Below are 12,085 nucleotides of genomic sequence, written 5' to 3' on the forward strand. Positions count from 1 at the left end.
GCTAAGGGAGATCTGGAATCGGAGTCAGGAAGCAGAAGGAAAACCTGGAACCGGCCTCCACGGACTGAGGGTGGCAGGTGCAGAGCCCAGAGGGGAAGTCGATGCAAACGAGGCCAGCTTCAGCAAAAGCCTGGGGTGGAGCGCAAGGAGGATCTGGCTGGCGTGAATTATGCCAAACGCAGAACTGGATTCTGAGTGTGGAGCCCCAGTATTGAGAGAGGGATTGGTCCTCTGACTTGACAGGAGAGGGCGGGTGGAAAACGTGGAACCGGCTCGGGCAGGGAAGCTGGAGAGGTGTGCAAATTGCTGGAACAGCTGAGACTGCCGCCTGTGTGTGTGACTCCACAAAATGGTGTGGACACATCCCATGAACTGAAGATGTGGAATTCAGAAATATAACGATGGACACTGTTGAGAGCTATTTTAAACATGGGAAGAATATGCCAACATCCTACGCATCTCGGCCAAGCAATAATGTTTTCAGCAGGTGCCAAAAGCTGTACCAGTGAAGGAGCCTCCCTGGGTGTCAATAGGCAAGGAGTTCCAAAGCTCCATTTCCTTACAGATGCAGAAATGGAATTACGTGGCACCAGCAGCACTGCCAATTCTACCGATCAAAGTCGCAAAGCGGGTGCATTGGGGTCCATGCAGACCCCAGTCATGTGCCAATCCAGCGTTTGCCAACCTGGTGCCCTCTAGCGGTTGTGGAACAGTATGCCCACCGGCTGGCCAGGCCTGATGGGAGTTGCAGTACACACATCTAATAAATAAATACAGCAGTCCACAACTTCTGGGGAACACCAGCCTGGCCCCTTTCTCTTAACAATGGAGAAATGGCCTGCCAAGACGGGGTTGGACTAGATGAGCCTTGGGGGACCCCTTTGCAAATCTACAAAGGGAACTGAGGCCAAGGATTCTGGTTGCGAGGACACAGAAGAAATCCAGTCTCCATTGCCCAGCCTTTGGCTGCAGCTTCAAAAATATATTCCCCTGGGAATCCAGTCCTGGGGAGAGAGATTCTGTTGTGTTCTGCACCCGCGTTTTCCCTTTGCCCCACAGCAGGATTTGGCCTCTCCCTCTCCCCCAGGACTCCTTCCTTCTCCCTCAGAGCAGGAAGGAGCACAATGGGGGTCTGGAAACCCAGTTTCCTGTCTCCAGGAAGGGGTTGCGTCACCCAAGCAGGGAGGGGCTTCCTTCAGCCTCTCCCTCCCTTCCCTTGCTGATTTAACACCTTCGATCCCAGTATCAAAGTGCACCTTTCCCTAGACCAGAGCTTTCCAAACTGTGTGTTGGCTGCAGTGCGTAGGTGTGTCCTGTGAATGCTCATTTATAATCCTCGTTGGAAGCCGCCCAGAGTGGCTGGGTACAAATTATTATTGTTGTTGTTGTTGTTGTTGTTGTTGTTGTTTTTTATAAAAAAAATTATTGCATTTTTCCAGATAAAGATGAACAGTCAAGTATACAAAGAAACAAAGACAACAAGAAAAGAAAAGAAAAAAGATGAATCGCCTCAAGGCTTATTTCAGTCTTCTATCGGACTTCCCCACATCTCCCACACAGTGCATTCTTAATAATAAAATTGTAAGCAAATTATTACCTTGTTTCATGTGTTTCTTTTGTACTTTCCAATCATTGCATTTTGAGTTTAAATTACTTATTATCCATTTACTTTGGAAGCAGATATAATATCATTTTAAACATTTAAACATTTAATCCTTTCATTGGTATTACCTAATTTCATAAATCATACACTCTCTTGCTGGAGCTAACCTTTCCAAGTTGTTGTTGTTGTTGTAAAACTGAATTACTGTGTTGCAAAATGATGCACGTCCAAAAAGTGTGTCGCCAACAAGAAACGTTTGAAAAGCTCTGTCCCACATTAATAGGGATGGCCAGCATGCCCCGCGGGCTGAGAGCTGCGTGACAGGCAGGAGTCCCACTGGTATAGTTCCTGCTGGCATCGTTCTGCTTCTTCACGCAGCTAACTTGCGGAGTTCGCTGGAGCAGGAGGCAGGGATGGCTTTGGAAGAGGATCAGACAAATCCACGGAGGAGGAGTTGGGAGTCCACGGTTGGAGGTTCTGGACCCCAGTTGCTGGAAACCCCCAGGGGGAAGTCCTCTTGCACCCGGGCCCTGCTTGTGAGAACAGGACTCTGGACCAGGCTGAAGCTTCCCCTCTTGAACTTCCACCTGCACGGCCCGACTTTAAAGTCACCAAAACTCCTTTCTGTCCTGAGTCTCATCCCACCAGGTTCCAGTAATGCCTCCCAGGCCATCTTGGCCATCCTTTATTTTAAAAAAGCATGTTCGGTGCAACCGGACCAGAGCTTCTGAAGGAATTGTTTCATTTGTTTATGTATCCTAGGGCGGCAGCGGCGGCGGCAAGAAGAGGGATATAAGATTTGGGAGAAACGTGAAATTAAGTAATGCTAGGATTGGGATTATTTGTGGTTTGGAGAGGGAGAAATATAAAATGCAAAGGGATTCATGGGTAGTGTTGAATAGTGGGTAGACATGGCAGACGACACAGCGATTCCTCCAAAGCAGCTCTTTATTTGTAAGCTGGAACAGAACTGAACAGCAAACAGCTCAGCCGGCCTGCTTTTATAGGCAGCCGGCTGTCAACATTGTAGCAACAACAACCCAGGGTTTCCCACCTAAAATAACTGATGTGGACCTGAGTGAAAACTATCTACAGTATCCCCCTGCTGGCCCAGGGTGAGAACTTCAGTACATAACAGGTAGCCTGGCCAAACTAGGGCTGTTAAGCGGGCAGCAGAGACCCATGGAGAGCCATTGAAGGTCCTCAGCAAGACCTCTTGCCCCTGGTGTGACCAGAGACGGGGGGGGCAGATTTGGGAGGTTGCAGGGTAACTGCTCCAGGGGAGGGCAAGGGGTTTGGGGGAAGGAAAAGGGGGAGAAGGGCAGAGAGCCATCTTGGCGAGGGAGAAGGAAGGGCTGCCTGCAACGCTTTGGGCTTCTCTTCTCCAGAGACGCAGGTCCTGTGGGGGCACCTGAAAGCCCATGGGCTCCTGGCCAGAGAGAGGGGCAGGAGCCAGCCTTTCTCCACGAGGGTCCGCGTGCAAAAATGGAAAGGGGCCCTTGCCCTAACGAAAGGGGGGGAAAGGCTTATGAAGATGGTGGAAGAATATGCCGAGATGCCATGAGAATGAAAGAATTTTGTTACGGAAAAATCTGGGTGCAGTGTTACTCTGCCACCCAGCTCATCGGACTAAGTCCGTGGGTCCCTGCGGAAGAAAATGAGCTCAGCCGGACGCAGGAGCAAACTGCAGAAGATCCAAGTTTATTGCGCAACAGGTTCAAGGCGAGATTGAACCCAGAGAAAGGGGTGACATGAACTTTTGAAATTTTCCTCCATATCCCAGAATACAGTGCATGAAACGTCACGAATACATTATGGGAAGGTTGGGTTTCACAAGTTACATCATGAATATACTTTACACGTCATGAATACATTATGAAAAGGTGGGATTACATTAATTAGCATTTTCGGATGAGGGAGGGGGGATATGCGGAGCGGGAAATATACATAGATACACATTTATTGAGTACCGGTGGTGGCAAGACAATGGGTCAGAGATATGCATCGTCTGCCACCTAATATTGCCTAGAGGGAAGGTTTGGTGAATTAAGAAGTTCCTGCGTACGTGACCTGCCGCTTCAGGGATTATGGAAGTAGGGATAGCATCATGGAGTCCACGGGGAACTGAGTTGAATGACACTGAGAGCGAAGAAATCGGAGTTACGGTTGATTTTATATCAATTTCTAAAGATTTCAATGATTTCAAACCCATTCTGTACTATAGGGCAAAAGCAGAAACAGAATGGATACATTGTAACAGGAGGTCTGTGATTGGCTAAAGCGGGGCCATAGGAATAAGCGGGGCCTCGGATGTTCCTAGAAGGAAGGGGGAAAGGAGCCCCCCCCCTTCCGTTCCGTATCAGTCCCCCATTCGGAGATAGATTCGCATTAAAGTTCTGTAAGAACTTGCAAATCTTTTCTCCGCACCCTAAATCTCGGTGAATGGGATGTGTGGCTTTATGCAAACCTGAAAGGGACTTGCAAGCCATGCCTCTTACTGTCATTTGCAAGTATAGCAGTGCAGGTAGCTGCATATAGGGTATTATATAAAGAACACCTCTTGTATTTTGTTGCTAAATTAGTTGTGGCATTCTCAATAGTGTTTTATGCTTTACACCTAGCAGGAAGGTCTAATTGACTGAAAAATGCAGTTGGCTTCCCCCCCGCCATTTGTGTGTTCTCAGGTGTCAAGGTAGCTCTTCTGTGGTCTCACACTGACATAGTGCTACAGCAACACATCCTGTCTGTTGAATCCCCTCAGGGCTTTCATTTAACCATGTTGCCTGGCATTCACCATAGCTGGCACAGGTTTGGGCATCTCGTGAGGGAGAGGTCTTCGCCTTGGCCTTTAGCTATGGGATTCTATTATAGGCTGTGGTTTTGCACGCATGGGGGTTGCTCACTTGCACTTAAAGGACCAAAAGGCTAATTGCAGCCTGGATACACTTGCCCAATTCAAACTGAGTCCAATTTGAATTTATCTTGCCCCATGGTTCTCAACTCTTCAAACCAATCTGTTAAAAGAAAACCATTCTTAACAAGGGCAGTTGTCCAAATAAGTCAATTTAACTCTATAAGGGATCATTCCTGCTAAACCAAAGCATACGCACCTTCATGTACCTGGTGTTTTATGGATCCAGAAGCTTGCCCTTGGCAAAACGAGGTTTAACACATTTTAAAATGGATAGGGAAAGTTGGCGGTGGAACAATTAAATGTGGTTACAAGTTGATCTAAACATTGGACTACACAATAGTGTGAGCTATTAGAAAGTATAAAATGCATGAGAATTCTCCATTGGTGTGTAAGCAATAAGACATTAAACATAAAAACAATTACACACAAAAATTGCCCCCCTTTGTGGAAATCACACTGTCAGACACATTTCAACATTCTTACATAATAACACATAATACAAAACAAACTAATTAAATATCAGTTACATATCTTGACACAATTGTGATCTTTTATGCATGTATCTTTTGAATCCTGGAGCACAGTCTTAAGGTTCAAAAGTGAGAAAATGTCCTTGCAATTCAACTCCTCCCCTTAGCCATGAGGGGTTGTTGCTGCTTTTCATCATTGCACATCTGTAGAAGTGATATCCTGTAAGGGGCAGGGTTTTGGGGCTTAAAGACAGTTAGAAAAGGGAGGGGGCAAAAGGCGAAAAGGATGTGATGTCCTTCGGTTTCTGTTGGAAGTTGCAAATAATAAAATCTTAGCGAATTAAGCGTTTCATTCATTCCAATATTATTATCACATTTCCTATAACTACTGTTATTATCTGCTAAGTTTGTTTGCTTTTCTTCACTTAGTTTTTGTTGTTGTTGTTCTTTTCGTATTATAAAATAAAAAATTACTCCACATGTATAGAAAGAGAACTGTAAAAATACAAAGGTTAAAAAATAAAAAGGAAGCAAAAAAAATTAGATTACCAGTTAGATGAAAATGGACTTGACACAAAGACATCAGATTCAGAAAATAACTATTATTAAATAGTACAAAGATATTATCAAAATCACACATATTACTACTGGACTGAAAAAAAGGGAAAACAATGGGGAAAACTTAAAATTCACCATGTGCTATCCAATAAAAGAACTTCATGAGACTGGCTTTCAACATGTGATGAACATGTCCCCAAAGTAAAACACAAACACACAAAATGAGCTATGAGGAACCAAAAATAAATAAATGCTAAGACACACAATTAATAAGTAATCTGTTTTGGCATTCTAACATCCCAAATGAAAATAAAAATGTTTCTTGATGTGACATCATCAGCTGTAATGTTAATACTGGGAAATGAGTTAATACCAAGAAAAAATGAATGGCAATTTAAAGTTGTGTAAGTACCTTGCACTAGCCAAAATGACAGAATTAATAAGAGATGCTCAGGCCGAAGGTAAACAAGTACCATTCCACAAACAATGTTTGGTTGTGCTTCGATTAACTTCATAGACATCATGGAGAAACGGATTAAATAAATGAAAACAGATTATTTGTAAGTTAAAAAAAAAGTGTCAAGGCCACAAAGAGATTGGAGTTACTAATATAGCAGGGATTCAGACTTGTTTCACAGAACAGAAAGAAAGTTGCTGTGGGAGGAAAAAGGGACAAACACTTTGTTATCGGGGTTCACATATCCTGTTAAAAGGGAAAATTATTTCATGTGAGAAGCTTGTCAGGAAATGCTGTTCCTAAAATTCCCATTGAGGGGGGGAATGCTTTGATATTTACCTGTGAAAAGAATTTGGCATGTTAAGATTTGGAACCTGGAAAGCTCTTGACTTTCGATGGGCTAGTTTATTTTTGGTTTTTTTTTTCTATTGTGGTTTGAATTTGGCATGTTAAGATTTGGAACCTGGAAAGCTCTTGACTTTCGATGGGCTAGGTTTTTTTTTTGGTTTTTTTTTTCTATTGTGGTTTTTTTGTTTTTGTTTGTTTTTGTTTTTGTTTTTTTTTTTTTTAGCCTTTTGTCTTGTAGCCCCTGGAGCAAAGACAGATTAAGGGTGATTTCCCTCAATGGTTCCTCAATGGTTCCAAGTCTTCTTTTCTTCCTTTTTTTTTTTTTTGGAAGAAACCTCCTCTCCCCCCTTACAGTTCCCCCCTTCCTCTCTTTCTCTTCTTTAGCTGATCTAGCCTCTGTGCATGTGCAGAGTTCATGTCTCAGCAAACCTTTTATACTATTGAAAATGTTGCATCCTTTGGCTAAATTACCATTTGAATAAGGGAAAGGAAGGGTAAGGAGTAGATTTTGAAAACAGGGTTTGATTTTAAACAAAAAAAAAAAAAGAAACTCAGCAATTTAAGTATTCACCAAAGCTAGCAATTTCAGCCCAAGCAAACTGAGACTGCTTCCTTTATGTACAGGAAAGGGCTAATATCCCTCTGGCCATTCGCGGAACAATCAACCGCTCTCTTATTTATGAGTAAAAATGGCCAGAGTTAGAATTCATAGGATTTTTTTTTTTTTAACTTCTCAGCCATTTCAGCCTTACCATTTGCAGACAAAAAAATATTATTATTATTATTAATATTATTATTATTTCCTGCCCTTTATTTACAGGAATGGTCGAGGCTAATTCTATTTGATTATTCATTTGTATGTGCTTAAACTTTGAGTAGACTTTTAAGTCTGATTTTTAAATAGTAGACAAAATGATAAACACTGTAATCACTCAAATGCTTGGTATTACCAGTTGGGCTTCACCTCTCACCTTTTAAAACTAAAGAGCAAAGCTAGGCTGAATTTCAACTCCATTATCACACCAGAATTTAAGAATTACCCTCCAATGCTTGCAGACACATGGTCTTCCACACAGCCACAAATTGGGAGAGTTGAAAGGGACCCTGGGGTCATCTAGTCCAACCCTCCAAAATATAGGGTTCACAGCAAGATTTCACAGCAAGATTTGTACTACCAAAGAGGCATACACATTTAAGTACAGATTTACAGCTGGGAAAGGAAACATCTATACTCCTGAGAGGATCTCTTATAAAGCACAGTTAAAGCAGCCCTAGATTTGATTTTTTTAAAGGGAATACACAAGTGTTGCCCCCTCCCCTCTTTGCAGTTTCCTTTAAAGGAAGCTTACTCGGGAGTAAATTTACCTAGCACAGAAGTAAGAAGGGAGAAACCAACTGAAAGAGGCAGAGTGAAACAAGGGGGAGGGGGGGCATTTTCTAACAAAAGAGGCCATGAAGTCTTATAGAGACTGATATCAGGAGCCTTACAATAACTCTTCTGTCCAACCAAATCAAAGTTGAAACTGGACTCAAATATTTTTTCTTAGAATGAACACCATACTTTTATAGGCATACGCTTAATGAAATACATACACTGCATTTTAGCTTGAGCGAGCAGTTGTGCTCAACTAGGCTTTTGCAGCAGAAACATTAGGTTATCATCACCTTCCAAAATAAGACTGTAGACTCACAATCTCAAAAGTTGGGGCAAAGCAAGAGGTGGGGTAAACATTTGCACACTTCATTCTCATCTTGTCTTATTTAGGACTGCTAAGATCCAGCATGGCTTCCTTAGATTTAAATTTTGAAGCAAGCTTGCAGTTTAAACTATGCACACTTAAGAAAAGCAGTCTGCCAGAGACAGAAGGAACAGACAACACACATAACAGACAACATGTAAACATACATATTCTCATATATGTATTAACAGACAACACACATAACAGACAACATGTAACATATAAACAGATATATTCTCATCCTTTAGTTGGTTATTGCAAGGAGTTGGGCCACTACCTCTGGCTTCATTAAGTGAAATTAGTAGGAAGGTCCCACATGGTTTTATGAGCCTCCTTGCCTCTTCAAACACACCACCAGTTAATCAAACTGGTAGGGCTCATAACGCTTGGTCGACTGGGTACCCCTTTATAGATGCATGCGTTGCTGTTGTTGCTTTTTTGCTTTTTGCTTTTTTTGGGGGGGGGTGTCTGGGATAGAGAAGGGGGAAAGAGAGGGGTTGATTAGGATTGGTATGTCTAGGGGTTTGGTATGCTTAGTACAGGGACGTATAGTAAAGAGGAGAAGGGGCTTCTAGTTGCCTGGCAACTTCCTTAGTGGGTTTTAGAGAGCTCTAGCTATCCGGTTCCTTGCGTTCCCTTTCCTATTTCCTTATTTCCTATTTCCTTATTTCCTATAACCTGGGGTCTCTTTCCACTCTGCCGGTCCTGCCCAATTCCTCATGGGCTATCCCTCCTGGCAACCTCCTACCTATCGTCACATCTCAGGAAAAGGGGCCCTACTGGATGCCCGCGCCATGCGGTGCCAGATCGGGTGATCCCTGGATAGAATTTCGAACTGAAAATCCCCCTTGCTTTTGGAAGCGGGCTCACGCACGATACACGTGTTACCGACCAGTGCGGCTGGGATTGGGATAGAAAGCAAGACCACTTCCTGCCCCCTAGCAAGGACGCTCGGGAAGTTCGGAAAGAGAACTCCAACCCCTTGCTTTCAACTGAGATGCCCGTTGCGGAGAGTCGGCTGTCTTTCCAAGCCGGGTCTCACCGTCTTACTTTCGGGCTCCCAATTGGTGCGGCTGGCTGGAGATTTTAAGGAAAAGAGATAGAGCTCAGAACCCCCCTTTCGGGTTGAGCAGCGGTCCACGGTCTCTCTCACTAACCGGACCAAGAGAAAGGCAAGAAGGAGCGATAGAGAGGAGGGCAGAGAATTCAGTTGCCAGGAGATTCCACCCCCTTCCCACCAGTGCACTGGATTTTCCTTTTTCCTTATACTCACGCGTCTTCTATGATGATCCCGGGATCGATGAATAAGCCGGCTGGATCCCTCTTTTGCTCCCCGGCTGAACTCCTAGGGCTTTCGATTACCGCCCAGAAGATGGCTGGGGGTCCAAAAGGATCTTCCCAGGCAAAATGGCCCGGAGCCGGCTGAAGATTTCGGGGCCCCCAGTCAGCAGCTTGGGAGAACCGCAAGCCCCACGTTGCGGCGCCAACTGTTACGGAAAAATCTGGGTGCAGTGTTACTCTGCCACCCAGCTCATCGGACTAAGTCCGTGGGTCCCTGCGGAAGAAAATGAGCTCAGCCGGACGCAGGAGCAAACTGCAGAAGATCCAAGTTTATTGCGCAACAGGTTCAAGGCGAGATTGAACCCAGAGAAAGGGGTGACATGAACTTTTGAAATTTTCCTCCATATCCCAGAATACAGTGCATGAAACGTCACGAATACATTATGGGAAGGTTGGGTTTCACAAGTTACATCATGAATATACTTTACACGTCATGAATACATTATGAAAAGGTGGGATTACATTAATTAGCATTTTCGGATGAGGGAGGGGGGATATGCGGAGCGGGAAATATACATAGATACACATTTATTGAGTACCGGTGGTGGCAAGACAATGGGTCAGAGATATGCATCGTCTGCCACCTAATATTGCCTAGAGGGAAGGTTTGGTGAATTAAGAAGTTCCTGCGTACGTGACCTGCCGCTTCAGGGATTATGGAAGTAGGGATAGCATCATGGAGTCCACGGGGAACTGAGTTGAATGACACTGAGAGCGAAGAAATCGGAGTTACGGTTGATTTTATATCAATTTCTAAAGATTTCAATGATTTCAAACCCATTCTGTACTATAGGGCAAAAGCAGAAACAGAATGGATACATTGTAACAGGAGGTCTGTGATTGGCTAAAGCGGGGCCATAGGAATAAGCGGGGCCTCGGATGTTCCTAGAAGGAAGGGGGAAAGGAGCCCCCCCCCTTCCGTTCCGTATCAAATTTATTGGAGGATGGAAATGTTTGCCAGATGGAGGGGGAAGCCATTGCTGACAGGAACAACTCTCCTCCTGGAGGAGGCAGGGCCTTCCACTTGCAAAGTCATTTCCAGAGGGAAGGGAGGCAGGAATGGCTGGGTCTTCGTGTGTGTGTGTGTGTGTGTGTGTGTGTGTGTGTGAGAGAGAGAGAGAGAGAGAGAGAGAGAAATGCTTGCTGGAGGGCCAGTTTTGTGAGGATTTTCCCTTGTCCTCTCCTTCGCCCGCTTTCCTGAGGGAGTTTTCCCCCTGAGTTTCCCTCTTGGCTGCTCCCCCTCCCAGCTTCTCCTTCATTTCTCCTGCCTTCTCTCCATGTTTCTCTCTCCCCCCCCCCATTGTTTGGGGCCAGCTGGATTCCCCCCCCCCCCCTCGGCCAGGCAGGCCCAAGAGGAGCCCACGGAGGCGGCAGGGCCAGGAGACGCCATTTCCCGCCCTTTTGTTTTTCCCCGCAGGCCCCAGCCACTCCCTGAGACGCCATGGCTCCCCTGTGGGCCTCGGGGGTCCCACGATCTCGGGGTCTCTCCTCCCGGATGAAGGAGGGCGGCACCTTTGGTCCTCAGCCGCCTTCCTGCCATGATGGCTTGGCCTCCGCAGGGCAGCCTCTCTCCTCGCCATGTTGGCCCCACGGAGGAGGCCTCCCCATTGGGAGATGCCAGGCAAGCGGCCTAGGGGGATCCGCCAGGTTCTGCGAAGGGGGCCAGGAGGGAAAGGCCCTCTCTGTCTTGGAGGCCCAAGAAGAAGAATAAGGGCTTTATCTCCTCAGAGGTGGAGGGTTCCCTCAGGGGAGTTTGACCCCCAGACCAGCTTCCTTCGTCACCCCAAGAGTCAGCGCTAGGAGAAGGGCTCCACCTGCAGGCCTAGGGGAAAGGGGGGCTCTTCCCAGACCAGGCTGGAGAATCCCCTTCTGGCCCCTCGGGGTCCCAGGAGCCCTTTCTGGATGGCCCTCACTTGCCCCCAAAACGGGCTAAGATGTCTGTTCCTCTCCCTCAGGCAGTAGTTCAACAGGAGAAGTTGCTCCCACTCCAGATCCCTGCAGGTCTCATGGGGCCACTGCAGCCCAGTGCAGGGGACTCTGGGGTGAAGGAAGGTGAGGACAGGTGACCCCACCTAGGCCCGAAGTCACCCCCCCCCAAAGCAGGCTCAAAGCTTCTCAAAGCTTTTCAAAATCATTTTCTCAGCAGCTAAGCATCAGAAACATTCCGCTCTGCTGTAACAAAGGTAGAGAACAGTCCATTGTTCCTCAGGCCTTTCTCATGCCTTCTGGCCTTGCTAAAGAACCACATTGCAACTTGCTTTCTGTCCGGGAACCATGCCAGAACAAGAGATTGAAACATATCTGAACATGCTGAAAACCCCCTCGGCTTCTCATTCCCCCTTTCCTGGGAAGAGTCCAATAGTCCCAAGACAGCTTTCTGTACATGCTCAGGAACCTCAACATGGGGCAGGACTCCTGAGGGAGGAGAAAGGGGGAGGGAACTGGAAAGGGGTATATATATGCTTGTGCAGATGATTGTGAACTCATGCATGCTTTTTGTGACTTATCACACTTGCTCCTTCTACCAGTTCATGGATGGTAGAAATAAAAAGCCTTTTCTCCTCTCCAAAACTATTCCTTGAGTGTCTGTTGACTCCCACTTCCCTTTCCCAGGCGCAATATTTTTCCCACCCGAGGGCAAAGCCTCATAAGGCT

Source organism: Podarcis liolepis (assembly GCF_965112155.1).
Source record: "Podarcis liolepis genome assembly, chromosome: 2".
In the NCBI taxonomy this organism is placed as follows: Eukaryota; Metazoa; Chordata; class Lepidosauria; order Squamata; family Lacertidae; genus Podarcis; species Podarcis liolepis.